We start from the raw sequence: 19,059 nt of genomic DNA, 5'->3' as shown, positions 1-19,059 counted from the left end.
CAAGTGTCTATTAGAGTTTGAGAAGGCCAGAAGATGGTTCCGGAGAGGTCCCCTGGAACTGAATTACAGGCCATTGTGAGCCACCATGTGGTGCTGGGAATCAAAGAACAGCAAGTGTTCTTACCTGCTAAGCCAACTCTCCAGCCTCGTCCTCGTGTTAAAATATTCACTTTGTTCCTGTTTGTTTTTTCATTTATTGGAAGTTGATCTATCCAGAAGCACACTTGATTGTTATCACATAGGAGAAGTCTGGCTATGCTGTGGTAACAAACAGTTCCGTGTTCAATGTCAGTGGTTTGTCAGGCATACTTCCAGTGTGGTGCCTGTTACTGGGAGGGAGAGCTCTGCCTGTAACACACCTTCAAGGAACTAGGCAGAGAGAGGCCACCACTTTATATAAACAAGCTTTCCCAATCATCAGGGCTGGGGAAATGGGTGTGGTGGGCACATCACTGACTCTTCAAATTCCTGTCTGTAATGGTCATTCTACCTTTCATTGGCCAAAGAAAAATCACATGGTCACATCTAACTTCAAAGGATTCCAGCCAGTGCAAAGCATCCCTAAGTACATCAACCAGAAATGTGAATGATCATTTATTTTCCTGAAGTGTACCGAATGGAATCTTTGGCTGATTTGGCCTTTCCGTTATGCGCCTGAAACTTTAACCAGTGTAAAGAAACTCACTCCTTGTGTGGTAACTTCCAGACTGCTCCTTTTTGAGTGCCCGGAACAGGACTAAATGGGTGCAGTTTCAGAGGCTGAAATCCAGGTCTGCTGCTGGCCAGCTGCCGAGTCTGGAGCAAGTTACCTGCCTTCTTGAAGCCTTGGTCTTATTCTGTCCTACTTGCGGAGAATGAACAGTAATGGAGTTGTGCCCAGCACTGCAGCAACAGATAACACACACCCAATGAACTGTAATTCTCTTCTTCCCCGTGCGCACTCAGGGTCCCCAGTGAGCAGAGGGGTGGGGCTAAGACAACAGCAGACTGTACCTGCCTCAGGGACAAAAGCTGCCCTTGGTCTGGATCCTGCCAAGTGGACTCACAACAAACTCATGAAAGCATTCTTTTTCTCCATTTCAGAAAACAACCCAGGTTCAGTGAAAGCCCCAGAAAACCCCAGTGTAAATAATTTTCTGGAGTCACACGCATGCCTTACCCTTTCATTTTCTAATTAGAAGAGAACACAAATACCCACAAGGAGCATCCAACCACCTGTGGGCATCTGTTTGGAGCACACTGTCAGAGTTCTCAGTTAGCTGCAGAAGCGTTCAGCTCACCCCAGCTCCACCTGACTCCCTGTGCCCTGGCCAAGGAGGATTCTTGTTCTGTTGTGCAATGGGGACTCAGTGTGGCAGGGAGTGCTTCCTGGAGACTATGCCATCAGAGTAGTGAGAGGACATTCCTGCTGCAGACATCACTGCGGGCTGCCTAGATGGGACGCTCCTGCGCGCCTATAGACTGCAGCCTGGACAGGAGAACTCAGCCATGCCTCCTGTGCCGCAGCAGCCGCCCTTGACCCCACTCGCTTCCCACACCATGTGGACATGAGGTTGCTGGAAAGAGAAGGAAGGGCCAGTCATGCACTCCCTGAGGGCTCTCCTCAGACACCTGGGATACCCAGGGGCGAACTCTGCCCCTTCCCTTAAAACAAAAGCAAACCAAAATAAGAAGAGAGAGAGAGAGAGAGAGAGAGAGAGAGAGAAGAGAGGAGAGAGGAGAGAACAGCCTAGGGAATCCCTGTTCTTAGTCTTGGTGCATGGGTGCTCATCATCAAGCGTTCCCTGGCATGTTGGAGCACAGGGCAGCTGTGGGTCCTCATGTTAGTCTCATTCAGCCAGTTTGGGTGTTGCTCTTGGTCGATCCAAAGCAATCTAACAATTAGCTGCAGACACAAAGTGTGCCCAGCTACACTGTGGTTGTTCACAGAGATATTAGGGCTACCTTTAAGATCTTGAATGTACAGTATTCATATGGAATAGCACACGGGTTATATGTACAAACCAAAACTGCTCAGGCCAACAACAGAACATTACTTGAATTCAGAACTATCAGCCTCTTAACTTCTAGCTACTGCTCAGAGCACTCAAGGTACCCTGATATAGTTCAGAAAGTAACAACAGCCAGCTTCACGGAGTGTTCATGATGTGCCTACCGTCACATCTTAACACTTGCCCCGCAGATACAAAGCAACAGCGCAGAGCACACAGGTGACAAGTGACAGCATCTGGCTCTGAATTTGGGAAGTTTGTGTCCAAAGTTAAAGTGTCCTGAACTACTGCCCATCACCGTCCCTTAGACAGAGGCAGAACCCACTCCTGTGTGCTGCAGTTCTGCATGGTTCTGCCCCCAGTGGTGAGTGTGGTGAGGTTTGAGCCAAGCCTTAGGGATTGACAGAAGTTCTCCTAGCACATGAAGGGGAGTTGGGAGGTTGGGAGGCTCCTGTGTGGGACCAGGGTAGAGGCTGGTGGACTCTGCAGGACCTAGTGGGAGTGTGACGATGTTGTGGAGACCTGACTGCCAAAGCAGGCTTCCAAACAGGACTTGCAAACGTTGTCTGTGGCCAGATCCTCAAGAGACTGTCAGCCACCTACCTGCCTTTTGTGCGTTAGAAGTGTGAGCACAGGCTGTCCTTCACTTGGATTCCAGCCATAGATTCACCATTGGTTGTTCGAACTTGAGGGCTAGGCAAAAGTGTGTCATTTTCATAGTGTGATTGAGTTAGGGTTAAGAGGCTCCTACCTTTATCTGTAGAGATTTTTAACCCAGATGGCAGGAAAGCTATAACGTCATTTTTAAAGTCAATAGACAATATAAAGGAAAAACAAACAAAAGATGGCCCTTCAGATGCATGTGGAGTCATACTTTCTATATGCAAGGTCTTGGGTGGTTGAGCGGTTTCGTGAATAATGACAAGAGAAAAATGTCTGAGAGAATTAAGGGCCCATGGCGTTCCCCTGGGATGTCTAAGAAGGCTGTGTGGGGACAAAGAGCCTTCGGAGTTGTGTTTAGCTTTACAGCAGGAGGCAAGAGAATATATTTTGGCAAAATATCCAAGTGGGTGATTATAGCGCTACAGTCGGGGCGGAGAACTAGAACTGCGTACGTAAGTGGTGGCCCCTTGACTCTAAGCTAAGGAGTTCGAGCTCTGACCACAGAAATGGAAAGAGCCTTGAACTCCCAGGGGGTGCAAAGTCACTGTCACAGCCCTTCGGTCCTCGGGCCCCACCTAGGCCAGCGCAGAGCCCCCTCCCCCAGCTCGCTGCACTGCAGACACCCGGGCCGTAGGGCTCCTGGGAGCGGGCTCCCGGGCCCACCCGACGGCACTGCGCGGCTAGAAGCTGCGGGGAACGTGCTGCCGCGGCGGCCCGTCCAGCTGGGAGACGCCCTGCCTGCGAGGTGCATCCAGGCAGGAGGCGGAGGGAGCCGCCACCGCGATGGGCAGGGCGGCGGCTCGGGCCCCACGCAGCCCCACGCGCGCGCGACGCCCTCCAGGCCCGGCCCGGCGCCGTCCAGCGCGACGCCGCCAGGCTGGGCGCAGTTCCGGCGCAGTCCGCGCGCCGAGCCGCTCCGCGCCCTACACCTGCTTCTGCCCGGCTCCGGGTGACGTGGCGCACTTCGATTGGCCCTCGCGGCGCTGGAGGCGGAGCCGAGTCCGGTGAGCTCACCGCCGCGCCCCTCCATTGGCCGTGGCAGTGCACTCGGGCTGTGGCGGGGAGACCGCGGGACCCAGAGCCCAGCGCGTCGTTCCAGCGGCGGCGTGTGGAGTGGAGCGACTCGGGCGGGGCCGGGCGGGGCGGAGAGCCGGGGACGGGCGGCTGGGCGCCGGGCGGACCAAGGGTGACTGTGCTCCCACGTCCCAGTGAGTGTGCGCGTGGCGGAGGGGCGAGGGTGGAGGCTGGTGCGCGGGCGGGCGGGCGTGGGGGCAGCACGCGTGCTCGCGGGGGCGCGAGCGAGAGTGAGGAAGAAGAGCGTCGGAGGAGCAAGGTGCAGCACGCGTGATTCTAGAGCGCGTGGGGAGCGAGGACATTCGGGTCTTTACAGGCGCGGCAGTGAGTGCGCGCGTGTTTACGTCGCGAGTGAAGCCTGAAGTGTGCACGGGGACCTGGTGTTGTGGGGGCGTGTTTCTGGAGCGAATGGGGGAAGTGCGGTCGCCTGAGCAAGTACGTTTGAGGACTGCGTGCGAGACGCGCGTGCTTTGGGAGCGAGTGGGGAAGCGGGTGTGGATGGCGGAGTGAGCCTAGGGAACTGAGCCGTGTTTCTGGAGCGATCATGGGTGCGAGGCCCGTGTTTACAGGAGGGCGTGTGTTTGGGTGAGCGTGCGCAGAGCAGGTGTGAGACACGCGGGCTCGTGGGAAAGGGAGTGTGTTTACGTGAGCTGGGGAGCGCGCCGGGCCGGGCGTTGGCGCGCGTTTCTGGAGCGCGCGTGTTTATGTGCGGTGCGGCGGCGGGGGCGCGCGGGCGGGGGGCGCGCTCCTGCTCCGCAGCTGCGCTGAGCTCCCCCTCTGGCCGCGAGCCCGCGTCCCTCGCGAGCCCGGTTCCCCCGCGCGGCGGCCACAGCCGGGCTCAGCACCCACGGTGCAAGCGAAGTGCACCCGAGTGCAGCGAAGGCCGCTTTGTTTTCCATGCGTCCAAGGAAAGTTGAGAGGGAAGGTGTGGAAGAACTTACTGAGAGCTTGGCTTACCTGCAGCCCAGAAGCAGGGTGTTGGAGGGGGGCACGTTCTTCTTCACAGCCACCCCCGGGTGCCCCTCTTGCTCTTTTGATTTCTCCGTGATTTGCACAGCGTTAGAGGTGGCCCTTACCATTGTCGGAGGCCATAGGCTAAGGTCGAACAATCAGAACACATTTCCGAGTCTTGTCATTGTCTTCTTGTCTCACCTTCCTACTTGGTCCAGCAGTGCTTGATCTGATTTCTTTTGGCGAACCCGAGATAGCTAATGAGGAAAGCGGGCCCAGTAAACAACCAAGAAGGTTCTCGGATCTCCAGAGTACCGCTTACCTTGGCTGGATTGGCTGTGTTTCTCCTCTCAGGGAGCTAAACTCAGTTTATAACTGTGCTCCAACCAGTTTTGTGGTAAAATGGACAAACAGTGACTGCACAGTCTCCCTCCAGAATCTGTGTGCACAGAAACTACTGCTCAGAAATCCAGTAAACAAAAACACGAAGGGCACATAGTGCTTTTCCTGATGTGTGTTTATAGGTAAATCATTTGTTATTTGAAAACCAGAATCACTAAATAACAAATTAGCTTGTGGGGCTTTTTTCTTGGTATTGGATTTAGGGAGTGATAATCTTTAATGTTCTAGAAAATAGTGTTTAGTTACAGGGTCCATTTAGCTTGGTAGTGAAAAAAGGCAATGGAGCGTCATGAATTGTTTGGGAACCTCAGTGTGCCTCCTGAATTCCATCTGGGCAATCCAAGTGGACATAGATCGTTTAGGGAAAGAGTTCGCAGCTTTGCATGTTTTAAGGGTTTTGAATCACAGGCATGGCGTTTCCGGCTTTCCTTCAGCTTTCTACTCAGGGCTGAGCTGGGTCCTAGAATAGCTGTCCTGCTGCAGTGTAATGTGCTTGGACTGTTACAGAATTCGTGGATAACAGGTGGACTGAGAATTCTTTATTTCACACGAGCAAATCAAGCTGAAGAATCAGTTGACAGTGAAAGTATCCGCAGCAGAAGGCGTGAAGCTCTTACTGACAGCTAGGATTCCAGGCTCAGCTCTAGAGTGCCTGTCCCCTGGCAGTGTGGGACATGTAAATTGGGGGATCTAGAGTTTCCTTTGGAAATCTGTCATAATGACTTTGGGTGTGTCACTCTTTCTCATGATCTTCGGAAGTTACAGTACTGTGTGTGTAGCCTGCCTTTAAAAAAAAATCTAAAGAAATTGAATATATTCATACAAAACACAACTTTCCGTGTTGCCCAGTAAAAATCAGTGGAGACCATTTTGTTAAGCTTAGCACAGTCCTGCATGATTTTCTGGAAGTCTTTCATCCTTTCCCAGCCGAGTACACCTGCCTTCCTCAGCTCCCCACTGTTCACTCTGTGCTCTTGTGTCTTCTCATATTTAAAGGGCTTTGCTCTCTCTAGTTTAAAGCAATTTAATGTTTGTGTCCCATCAATATTTTCAAAAGAGGGAGGCTCTCAGCCTGGTGCCAGGTCTTCGTTATTAAACATCAGCGGAGCATCCCGTCACGGTGCCTGAGCCCGATATTTGGGAACTCATCTCCGTTACGTATTCCTTTGCCAAAAAGCCTCTGGCAGCCATGTGTGATGTGGTTTATTTGTGCGTAGCTCACCTTCCAACCGGGGGTGGAGTGGGGGTGCTTAAGGGAGGTTGCTGAGATATAGATTACACATGAATCAAGATAAAAATAGATGAAATAAAAGAGGATTAGACAAAGGGAAGGGAAGGTACAGGAGAGCGCAACAGGGAACCTATTGGAATTAGTAAACAACACCATGAAATTCCACACACTTCCTAGGGGTTGGCCCTAACCTTCACTTTAGGCTGTCCGACAATTGTAGATCAAAGCCACGGGTGGGTGATTTTATCTTTCTTACCCTTTTTTAAATAGCTATTTCATGAGAGGTCAGACAGCCATCAAGAAATTGTAAATGATGGTGGGAGAAGTACAGATGATAGATAGTGTTACATTGATGATCACATGTTAATATCAGCCACATTTGACATTTAGGAAGTGCTTATTAGCCTGCTGAGTAACACATCTGAGTGTGGTCTCGGTGCTCAGACCTGCAGAGATCTGTATGATAGGTTTACCCTCGTCCTGAGCAAAGCCCAGAAGCCAGCTGACTCTTCGCTGTTCTCTGACGTGCTTACATCCGGGTTACCACACAGTAGGCAGACAAGCATATGTTTTTGTCGTCTGGAAAGTCATTTCCTACTATCCAAGCATTGTGGCAAGTGGCTCCTTAAAACGGTGATATAATAGCTTATCAATAGTAGCTTTCAAAAAAACAAAACAAAAACAAAACCTGCTAGGGCCGAAGGAGCCGACTGTGTGATCTTTCTTGACGCTTCATTTTAGGAAAGTTCTCTTTATGGACTAACCAAAATTTTAGCACTATTGTGGTACCTTTTATTTGTTGAATTTTGCTTTATGATCCATGTGGAGAGATGGGCCTACACCTTCTGAAGCACCTGCTGTATACAATGTTTCAAGCAAATTGTAACTGATAAGTACTAAGTTGCAGAAAGTAACCATTGGAAGAGCAGATAATTATAGCAATTAAACAGCTGATAAACTTACATTTGTAATGTGGGAAGCAACAGTAAATAAATAAGACTTTCCATTATTTAAATTAATACATGTTAACTTCCAGGATCAACCATGTCCTCTGTTCATTTTTTCCACCTGTCTCCTATTAACCATTACTACCATCTGGGTCTTTGCATTGGCTCCTGAATAGGGATCCAGTATTGCAGTCAGACCCATAAGCTTCCATACATCAACACTCCATGTTAAAATCTGTCTGCTGTTCTCCAAGCTTGACTAGGGTCTCACCTCATTGATGCAGCCCTTACCATCATCTGGATCGGTTGAGTGGCTGTTAAGGGTGTGTGTGGGGTGGGTGGCATGTGAGCTATCCCTTCCACAACTGTACCTGGCATGATACAATCTAGGAGTTAGAACTTGATACATATTAATAAAGACATCATTCAGCCTCATGCTCCTCGCTAAGCAGTGCCAGAATCAAAGTGAGAATACTCTTTAATACCAACCTGCTCCTATTCGTGCACTGGGTTTGGTCTTGTCTCTTGGCAGTCTAGACGCAAATGTCACATGATCTCCCATTGAGGTCGGTTCAAGGTCTCTGGAAGGTGTGAGTTCCTTCTTACATGGTCTTGAAGTGGCCCTGAAAACCCTGGACACTGTACCCGTATAAGGTAGCGTGGGTCACATGTGGATCATCTTCCTGGGTTTCTTAGGGTTGGCAGATGAGCTTGCGGTTGAGGATTGTATATAGGTGATGGCTGTTTCATGTCATACCAACAATAAGATGGGTATTAGGTCTGTGTCTCCATTTTACCCCTAGCTAAACTAATAGGGACATTGTCTTATGTCCCTGAATCACAGTCCCTAATCTGTCTCTCCCCTAAAGCTAAAAGTGGTTCAGGAAGTTGAGGTAGTAGGTCAGCACCACCAGTTTTTAAAATCAAAGTGTGTTGCACATAATAAGTGTGGATTTGGGAGTCTTTTGTTTCAGGGGTGTGTGTGCCTATGTCTGTGTCTGTGTCTGCCTGCTTGCCTGCCTGTCTGCTCAGCGGGTTCTGTTGCTATAGGCCACAGTCAGAAAAAGTCAAAAGCCATGGAATCAGTAATTCCTAGACCGTCTTTCAATTCTGGTAATCCTGTGATTCTGCTCTGTGGGATGTGTCTTTGTGCTGCCGCATCCGGCAGCAACCCAAGGCTTGAAGAGTTAAGATTCTTCGAGACATAAATTCTACAACAGATGGTCCCCAGCTAGGCCGGAGCAGTCTGCCATCTTTCTGATTTTTGTGGGTAATGAGCATTAAGTTGGGCTCCACATAAGCATGACAGCTTGTTTCTGCCATAATTTACCCAGTTTTCTAGAGAAAAATCTAGCAGTGTTAGGGTAATACCAATATATAGTTAGTAATAAAGAATATTTTTACTTAAACATGAAAAATAGATTTTTTTGGTATTTTGCAAAATGATCAACATTTTTATAGAGTGACCTCAAACCTTTCCTTTTTAAATTAAAACAAAAATAAACTTCATGTGTATAAATGTTTTGCCTGCATGCATATTTGTGGACCCTGTGCTTGCCTGGTGCCCAAGCTTGCCTAAAGCTAGAAGAGGGCTTCAGATCCCTACGACTGGAATTCTAGCCGGTTATGAGGTACCATGTGGGTGCTGGGAATTGAACCTGGGTCCTCTGGAAGAACAGCCAGTGCTCTTAATTGATTAGCCATTACTTCAGGCCTTCCTTTAAAAGTTAAAAGAAGGAACAGTATAGGGTGAGTCTGTTGTTGTATATGAGTGTGTGTACGTGCTATGACACAGGTGTAGAGGCCAAAGGACAACATTGTGGAGTCGGTTCTCTCCTCCCGGCTTCCTGTGCTTTCTAGGGATTGAATCAGATCACCAGATTTGCAGGGAAACCACCTTTACCCACTGAACCATCCCACCTACCCCATCACACACCTTTCTTTTAGCTGCCAATGACAAAACTCACCCTTGAATCAGATTGGTGTAAAGGGAGTCCATTGACTTAAATTAAGTCCAGATTTGGCATTTTCCTCAGGTACTGTGGGTCTGGTTACTCAGTTGGTGTCATAAGGAATCTGCCTTCCTCTCTTGGCCCTTTATTCTCAGGCAGGTGTTCCTGAAGTGGCCCGCTCAAAGCTTCAGCCTTACACCTGCCAGTTCAGCAAACTTATCTGGTAAGGCAGCTCTTCCTTCCCAGAAGTTCCTGAAAATGTCTCTCATTGGCCCAAATGAGCCACTTTTTGGATTCTGGCCCAGCTGGAGTCAAGTGTCCAGCCTTTTAAGTGAGGAGGGGGTAGCACCCACATTGGCGAGACTGGACTGTCTACTCACTCCTGGAGTCAAGATTTGGTGCCAGCACCACCTTGAGTCTAGGGCAAGAATAGTTCTTAGTCTGGGCCGCTGTGACATACTATCCTCAGCAGGCAGTGTAGACACTGCAGTCATTTCCACAGTTCTGGAGACTGGAAGTCCCAGATCAGGGGGCCCACCTCCGTGGTTGTGTTCTCCTGGGTCGCCAGCCTTGTAGAAGAACAAGACGGTTCTCTGGGATCCCTTTAAAGGGCAGCAGTCTGTTTATAAGAACTCCACCGTGAGCCAACTACTCACCAGAGGCCCTGTCTCCTAATACCACAGTATTTGAATGTGTGACTTTGGGGATGGGTCACAGACATTGTGTTCCCCACAATGGTCTGAGGAAGGGAGGCCAGGTGGGCACACTGTGTGGGAACTGACACTTTTCTATCATAACACCAGATTATCACTCTGAAACTACAGAGACTCGGCATCCTGTGTTCTTACTCCTGTCCTATTTTAAATGAGGAGACACTAGAACCCATTGCTGCTCAGTGACTCCTCAGTAGTTACTGACAAATGGTCCTTAGGACCATTTTCAGAAAATATGATTCAGTTTCTTAACATTACACACTTGTGGTTTGGACTTTCCAACGAAGAGTGTATTTAAGTATCCTGTTGTCTTTGCTTGTGAAAGAAGCCATTGATTCTACTCTAGCCAGAATCAATGCCCTTGGCTTTAGAATGTGTGAAAGGTGTTTTAGTTACTAATATAAAACAATAGGAAGAACTCATAACTCTAGAAGTATACAAGCTGTGATAAAACACCATGTTCAAGGCATCCCAGAGAGGAAAGAGTTCATTTGGGCTTAGGGTTTCAGGGGGATAAAGTCCATAATGGCGGAGGGGGGCGGCAGTGAGCAGCAGCTGCAGAAAGCTGAGTGCTCAGGTCTCCAATGCAAGCATGGAGCAGAGAGACTGAACTAAAAGTGGCTCCCCAATTCCTGTGCTTCCTCCAGCGAGGCTGTACCAGCTAAAGCCCCCAGAGGGCCACCAACTGGAAAACAGGTAGTTAAGTCCCTGTTACTATGGGGGACATTTTTAAAAAAAAAAAGCTTATAAGCTTGTCAATAATACTTCCTACTTTCCACAGTGCTAGACCCCGGGCTAGCTTGAGAACAAAACCCTTTCAGTATGCATTTGCAAGGAAAAAATGACCATAATATGTGTCACATATGTACTATAAAGCACTGAGCTGCATAATTTACATATCAACATGTAACATACACTTAATGTGTCCCCCAAACCAGGGAATGGTGAACCTCACGTACATAAAACAATAATGCTTGAGCAAAAATTTACATAGAAAATAATTTTAGTAAAAGGGAACATTTTTGGTGAGGATTCTTAACTCATACAGAACTCAGAAAGATGTTCTGAAAAGTGAAGTGCCTAGTACTTTTAATACTGCATTTTTACTATGTTTATTTGTGTTTATGTGCGGATGTACATGCCATGGGGTAGACGTGGAGCCAGAGGACATCCTGTGGAGTCGGTTCTCTCCTTCCATCATGTGGGTCATGGGGATTGAACTCAGGCTGTCAGCCTTGGTGACAAGGCCTTTACCCACAGAACCATCTCACTGGCCAGTACCCTCAACAGCTTAAAGTAAGGCCAAGGAGTAATTTAGATTTCTGAATGACATAACCCTAATGTTACTCTTGTGTTACAGTTGCAGCATTCTTTTGTTTTGTTTTGTTTTTTTAATCCAAATGGAGCAAAGAGCTTGAGACAGGTGGTCTTAGAGTCAAACCCATGAGAGAGAAAAGAGGATGGAGGTTTGAGGAGGTCCTTGTGTGGCAGCTGGTGTCTGGAGGGGAACTGTAGTTACTGAGGGAGTCTCCTGAGATAGAAGATGGGGTATAGGGAAGAGATACGTAGCCCAGCTATCCCCACTCAGTATTTGAGAATCACTTCCTGTTGCCGATAACAACACCCAGACTGGATAAAGTATTTTTAAAAAGAAGGTGCACTTTGACCTGTGGTTTTGGTCTAAATCAAGGGCAATGTATTGGTGATGGCCACCTCACATGGCAGAATATACCATGGGTGTCCAGCCTGTGGCCTATGGGCCACATGCAGTCCAGGATAGCTATGAAGACAGCATAAACCTACTTAAAATGTTACATTTTTTGCAGGTTTTTTTTTTTTTTTTTTTTTTTTGGTTAGTTGATTGTGCAGTCCTGGTTAATTTGTCATTGGCCTAAGCCATTTCTTCAGACAGTTGACAAGTCAGATCACATTAGACTTTTTTGTGGACTTATTGAAACCCAGCACTGTTTTTATTACAAGGAAGCTGGAATCTGAAATCATAGCATTTTATTTATTTATTTATTTATTTATTTATTTATTTATTTATTTATTTTTTCGAGACAATGTTTCTCTGTGTGGTTTTGGTGCCTTGGTGCCTGTCCTGGATCTTGCTCTCTAGACCAGGCTGGCCTCGAGCTCACAGAGACCTGCCTGGCTCTGCCTCTCGAGTGCTGGGATTAAAGGCGTGCACTATGCCCAGCTCCATAGCATTCTTATTAGGACCTATGGAAGATTTCTTTTAGATTTCATGCCTTCGTGCTTCTGTGTATTGTGTTTGTCTGTGTGTAGGTTTGTGCATGTGAGTGCACTGCCTACAGAGGCCAGAAGAAGGCACTGGATCCCAGGGAGCTAGAGTCACAAGCAGCTGTGAGCTGCCCAGCGTGGATGCTGGGAACCAAACCTGTGTCCTGAAGGAGCAGGAGCTCTTAACTACTGAGCTGTCTCCTCCAGTCCTCCTTCTGATGTTAGGAAAGTCATGCATCCAGGCAAGGGCAGGTTGTGGGATCCTGAAATCGGCGGCTTCTGTTTTATCTGCTTTGCTACGTGAGTGAAATCAAGGACTCCCTTTTAACTCCTTTGGAGCACTTTGTGCTATTTTCTGTATAGCTGCTTGAGCTGAGCATTTTTCTGTTCCGATTCTTGACTTGGCCTCATCTCATTTGCCATTAGTCGTATGTATTTTCATCAGCCACCTCAAAAACAGGTGTAGCATCCAGGATTACTACCAGCTAAGCAAGGGTAAGGAACAGACTGAATTGACTCTGGGGAAATGGACTGGGGCAGAGAGGGAAAACCAGGGGAAGTGAGGAGGGAGGAAGGAGCCGTGTGTCAGGGGCTGGCTTCCATGGCTGCCGGAGTTGGTTATTGACCTTTTGTTCCATATTTGAACTGTTCCCCACACCTTTAGAACCATGCTCTGAGTGGAATGGTTCAGGAAGTCCACTTTAGGGGCTTTTATGAAGATAACAGGGCAGGCTGCCCCACACTTGATTGAAGTCAAGTTTTGTATCGCTAGTGAAAAACACCAGCTGGTTTCTCTCTTCCAGTCAGGCCTCAGTGGAGCACTTGTGCAGACCTGGCCTGGGGGTGAGCGCTGGAGACATGAAGTGCTAAGTTTCCTCCCACACTTGCCACATGGAATGGGCACTGCTCAGATGTGGACTTGTCCTGGTTCTGATGCAGCAGATGGAGCCCAGGACCAAACAGTCCTCTTAAGGAAAGATTCTGAGGATCAAGCACTTCCTAAAACTACTTGTTCCCTTCACAGATAAAATGTTTCAAGAACTATGTTGAATTTAACAAAATGTTTATTCTTTTATCAGAAAGATTATAAAATATCCTCTTTAAATAATTTTATGTATTGAGACTTACCTGCAATGTCTACTATTTTAAGTATTATGGCTGTTTCTTTTTAAACATATGTATTTCAGTTGATTAATCTAGAAGGGAGTTTGTCTGTATTTGTCTCAGAGTTTATAGCATTGTGAAAAATGTGGTTATTAAATGTTCAAGTTGTGAGGTAGAAGTATGCCATTGTTTTAAAAAATAAAATGTTAGGCTGGGCGTGGTGGTGTACAACTTTAATCCCAGCGCTTATGAGGCAGAGGTAAGGGATCTCTGTGAGTTCAAAGCCTGTCTGGTCTACAGAGGAACTTCAGGCCAGCCACAGCTACATAGTGAGACTCTGTCTCAAAAATAAACAAATAAAATGCTTTTGAATCATCTTGGACTTTAACATCCTCACAAGTTAGCAAGTCAACAGAGTGTGTCTGCAGGTGATTCCCCACAATCAGCCCGAGAGCCAAGCCTTGCCAACTGCGGGCCTCTGACAACACATGGGAGAGTGAGTCGGGAACCAGAAGGGGAATTCTTCCATCCAGTGTGTAGAGTGGGTGGTCTAGCAGATACTGGAAACCAGCAAGAACTTGGGACTAAGAGTTCCTGCTGGATGGACATCCTCACTGGAAGCCGAGCATCCCTGTGCATGGACATCCTAACTGGAAGCCGAGCGTCCCTGTGGATGGACATCCTAACTGGAAGCCAAGCATCCCTGTGGATGGACATCCTCACTGGAAGCCAAGCATCCCTGTGGATGGATATCCTCACTGGAAGCCGAGCATTCCTGTGCATGGACATTCTAACTGGAAGCTGAGCATCCCTGTGGATGGACATCCTAACTGGAAGCCGAGCGTCCCTGTGCATGGACATCCTAACTGGAAGCCGAGCATCCCTGTGGATGGACATCCTAACTGGAAGCCGAGCGTCCCTGTGCATGGACATCCTAACTGGAAGCCGAGCGTCCCTGTGGATGGACATCCTAACTGGAAGCCGAGCGTCCCTGTGGATGGACATCCTAACTGGAAGCCGAGCGTCCCTGTGGATGGACATCCTCACTGGAAGCTGCCAGGTTTATCTGCCTGCTCTTCCCCAGAGGCACTAAACCATCCTTTCTTTTCCACTGTGTTTACACTCTGCTTCCTTCCCAATCTTGCGGAGCACTGCTTTTAAGGAGAAAGTGGCCTGAGTGGAAGTTATTACATGCTTTCATCTCAGTGAGGTGTTTTGTTGGTTTCGGAGGCCTGGTCTTTGATATTTCTTTGATAAGATAGATAAAAGATGCCCTCCCAAATGAAGGATGGGAAGTGGCAGGGTCATGTGTGGTGGCACATGCCTGTAACTCTCCAGCATTTGCAGGTGGAGGTAGAAGGGTCAGGAGTTGACAGTCAGTCTTGGCTACGTAGTGAGTTTGAGTTACATGTCACCCTGTCTCATTCAAAGCAAAACCAAAGCAAGTGGTAAACAAAGCAAGAACTTGCTTTTAGTGACTTCTTAGGAAAACGAATCATAGAAATGACAATAGCTTGTTATTGAAGTTCACATCTTATCTTTCAGATGGGTGAAATCATTCATTTGCCAGATATCTCTCAGTGCATTTTTTTTTTTTTTGAGACAGGGTCTTTCTACATAGCCCTGACTGTCATAGAACTCAACATGTAGACCAGACTGGCCTTGAACTCACAGAGATCCACCCGATTCTGCCTTCCGAGTGCTGGGATTAAAGGTGTGCGCCACCACACTCAGCTTGGTGCAGATTTCTGTTACAGCCCTGTATGCTGCAAGGCTGTGGCCGAGCTAGACATAACTGGCAGCTTTTTGGGGACTCCCAATGAATTTTAAATGACTTTTGATGACACTTATAACCATGAAACAACCAATCTGCCTTCACTTGATTACCATGTTCACTCCTGACAGTTCTGCCTGCTTCATGCTTTGTCCTTTTCAATCCTTAGGCGTTAGGGGTTTTGCTCTGTATTTCCTTCCTGCGAACCAGTTAGCTTTTCTGCCACCCATGTGTCTTCTGTCTGTCCCCCGAGTCAAAGGCTAGCACTCTGTGTTAAAAAACCTCCTCAGGCTTCAGTGTAATCTGCTTCCCCCATGTCTGTCTGATGTCTCCTTTCCTGTTTATCGTGTTTCTTTTTTATTCACATACATTAATTGTCCAGAATGATGGGTTTCATTGTGTATTGTATTTCAGTGCGCCGGGACTGTTGCGGCTGGTCTTTTTGGAAAGTTAGCATATGTAGAGGGGAGCTATGAGAGTGGGCACTGACCCTCTGATCCTCGGTCGGAGTCCTGCTCTCTTCCGTTCTTCCTGGCTGCTGTTTTGCTGCCTTGAGTCCCAGGTGAATTGTGCTTTGTTGACATCAAGGTCAGCTCCTGCAGTAAGTTGGGCACTCTCCTGCCTAATGTTCCTGCAGTGACGGCTGAGCTCTCGGGCATCCCTCAGAACCCTGGGGTCCTTGACGAGTAAGCTTGCTGTTCTTCGCACCTCGGGCTCTCATAGTGGACAACCGAGTGTAGGAGAGAACTGTGAAGTTGGCTTCGCTCTCACTGCTGCTGGCCAGTTGTTTTTGTTCAGCAGTCTCCCAAAAGAGTTTTGGGCATTCCTGAGACTCTCACTCAGAATTGTGTGGAACAAAGACAAGGAGGAGAAATTGGAGTCCCAAACCACTGCAAATGGAGGAAGCACCCTGACCTCCCGTTCTAGCGTTCCGGTCTGCAGAGTTGGAGGGTTTTTAAAAAGTGGAGTGAGTATGGCAGTTTTTTCCTAAGGCTAAATTTAGCAGTTGCTTTGGAAAATCGGAGTGGTACAGCGTGTGCCTTATCTCGGACTGGCCCTTACCCTTCGCTCTGCACTCAGACGTCTTACACGGCTTGCCAGGGAGGAGCAGCTTAATGGACTCCAGTGGCCCCATTTATTCTGGGAAGGAATGAAGTGATTTCACTTTCCCCATCTTTCCAAGCTTCCTGAAACATTCAGGAGACTTCCTAAGCAGCAATTACAGTTCTTTACAGAAATAGTTCGAGCCATGCCTCCTCCTGCTTTGTCAGCTCCTGGTGCCACTGAAGCCAAGGGCTGTAAATGGAACGAGAGACGGCTTCTCATTCCCTGTCCAAATAGCAACAGGAGGCACATGTGCACTTGAGACACAAATAACGCGTTTTAAAATAGCAGATGGTATTTGATGATTGCTCCTTCATTCATTTACCTGCCAAGGCAAACTTTCTCCTACTCTGCAACACGACCTGAAGTGCCTCAGTGCACACGATGCGTCTCTGCATGTACTGTGCCTTAGCTGAGTTGCAGGCATCCGTGCCCGAGCATGCTTCTGAGGTTGCGCTAGAAAATACTTCTTTTGTTTCACATCATTAAAATTCCATGTTTACATAGCAGCTTAACCTGATAGACCTGTTTAACACTTTGGTGACTGATTACAGGCTCTGCTTTCGTGAAGGTGTGCTCTGCCATTTGCACAGCCCATTTCCCAAGTGAAAAGGGGGCATCCAGCAGTTAGGGGTCAGTGATATTTTTAGTGTGCAGCGCCAACGGCTGCAGAAAAGTGACATTGCTCTGCTGGGAAATTCCAGCTAGTGTCTGAGGACGTCAGATGGTCACAATTGCTGCCAGGCTTCATGGCCAGCACTGTGTAGTGACATCATTTCTTTACCTGAGCTGCAAAAAAAAAAAAAAAAGAAAGAAAGAAAAAAGAAAGAAAGAAAGAAAAGAAAAAAGCCAGGTAAACGCAGCTTTTTAAATCATCCACCCTCCAATTCAGCTCCATTGCACTTCGACCATTTCAACCAAACCCTCCCCACCAAAGCAAACAAAAAGAGCTGCTGATTGGTGCATACATCCACTGTGGCAGTGAAATTTGCCGAGTCCTTGGCTAGTCGGTAGGTGACCTCATCAATAGCTTGGCTCCCAGGTGCTTAAATTAGAAAACAATACTCTTTGCCCTGAACACTTACCCACTCTGCTGCCAGACCCCGCTTCCCAAAAGCCCATGCAAGTCTTGCCAGTAATGGGATGACATATAGGAAGACAAGTGCATGTGTGTTTGCTGAGTTCTCTAGGACAGGACAACACAGGGAAGGTGGCTGGGTGCAGTGGAAACAACACCTGGGACTCCAGCCTGTGTCCAGGTCTCTGCCCTGATGCTTAAAGACAGCATGACCTTGGGTAAGGAAGCTGTTTTCTGAGCCTCTGCTTTCTCCCCTGTGAGTCAAGAGTGGATCCTCTAGTCATTGGGAAAATGGAGCTTACACAGGGGTACCTAGCTTCTGCAGGTGCTCCACGTAGCCGCTCAGTAGCTGCTGTTAATGCACTGCCCAGAGTGATGGTTGGGCTTATGAAGAATCGGGTTCACAGGTGGACGTGGGCAAAGGGCGATATTAACTACAGGCCAGAGGCATGGAAAGTTCCTGGTGTGTTCAGAGAAAACAAAACATAAATGTGACCTGGAACAGTTGCTAAAGAGCATGCCACGATACAACAGAGATCAGTTCTATGTTATAGGTCCAAGGAGAAGGATTTAATTTAAAAATGTTTTTGCATTTATTTTGTGTGTATGAGTGTTCTGCATGCCTGCATGTAAGCACATCACTTGCATGCAGTACTTGTGGTGACCAGAAGAGGATGCCATATCCTCTGGAACTAGAGTTACTGATGGTTATGAGCCATCGCATTGGTGCTGAGAACTAAATGTAGGTCCTCTGCCAGAGCAACAGATGCTCTCAACTGCTGAGCCATTTCTCATCCCCTTAATTTTAAAAAACATTTTAGTTTAGGTGTATGGGTGTTCTGTCTACATGTATGCCTGTGCATCATTTGTGTGCCTGGTACCCAGTGAGGCCAGAAGCATTGTGAACCACCATGGGGGTGCTGGAAATTGAAACCCAGGTCCTCTGGAAGAACAGCTAGTTCTCTTAACGGCTGAGCCGTCTCTCCAGTCCCCTACCCCAATATTTTAAATTAGTTGATCTCATGTCAGAAATCATCCAGTACAGCCATGAAAATTACTGGGCTCTGAAACTTAAAATGGGCTGTACAAAATCAGGAGCCAGCAGGAGGTGCAGCAGGCTCGGGATTTTGTTGTTGTTGTTATTGTTGTTGTTGTTGTTGTTCTGTTCTGTTCTGTTTTCCCCACAGACAGCACCTCCCTCATAGCAGATGCCCTGGGTGGCTCCTCTCTTCCAGTAGCAGATTCCATGTTTTCTGAACATAGAGCATGTTGTAGGTGTCTGGTTTCTTAAAATTTTTTCTTTAGGCCTCTGGTATGGCCTGGGAACTTTAAAGATTTAGGCAATTATCAACTTGGAATGTTTTTAAATGAATGCCTTTGAGAGTTAGAAATCCCTATCAGTACTTTGCATAATGGGAAAGGCAGGGATCAGGTGAATCAAGCTCCAAGTAGCCATTCTTGTTTCTTGTTTTGTGCTTTTTGAGACAGTGTCTTACTGTGTAGACCTGGCTGGCCTGGAACTCATTATGTAGACCAGGCTGGATTTGAACTCACAGATCTGCCTGCCTCTGCCTCTTGAGTACCGGGTTTAAAGATGTGCATCACCACACAAAGCTCCAACAAGCCATTCTACATTTTTGGACAATGATTGGTTGTGTCACATTTTTTTTTCTTTCTGATCTTTATAACCATCAGAGGTATGCATGATTGTGAGTGTAGTTTTCTTTATACTTACATTTTCTAATATTGTTGGAAACTTAAGAATTGGAGTAAGGTTGGTCAGGCATGCTACTGCACCTGCCCTGCATACCTGTGGGGTTCTCTCTTCCTC

The 19,059-nt window shown here is 47.6% G+C and overlaps 1 protein-coding gene across 4 annotated transcripts in view; it reads left to right on the top strand.

Annotated features, from left to right (window-relative positions):
* The first annotated feature begins 3,797 nt into the window (after window positions 1–3,797).
* The window catches only part of LOC131904340 (calmodulin-binding transcription activator 1), a 50,585-nt gene continuing 35,323 nt past the window's right edge, over window positions 3,798–19,059 (top strand). For all 4 annotated transcript variants that reach the window (XM_059255451.1, XM_059255450.1, XM_059255449.1 and 1 more), the window contains exon 1: window positions 3,798–3,862. The gene's annotated coding sequence lies outside the window, so the exon portion shown is untranslated. The remainder of the gene's footprint in view (window positions 3,863–19,059) is intronic.

The sequence above is a fragment of the Peromyscus eremicus genome, chromosome 2 (genome assembly GCF_949786415.1).
Source record: "Peromyscus eremicus chromosome 2, PerEre_H2_v1, whole genome shotgun sequence".
In the NCBI taxonomy this organism is placed as follows: Eukaryota; Metazoa; Chordata; class Mammalia; order Rodentia; family Cricetidae; genus Peromyscus; species Peromyscus eremicus.
The sequence above is the reverse complement of the archived record's forward strand: the minus strand, read 5'-3'. Positions and strand labels throughout refer to the sequence as shown.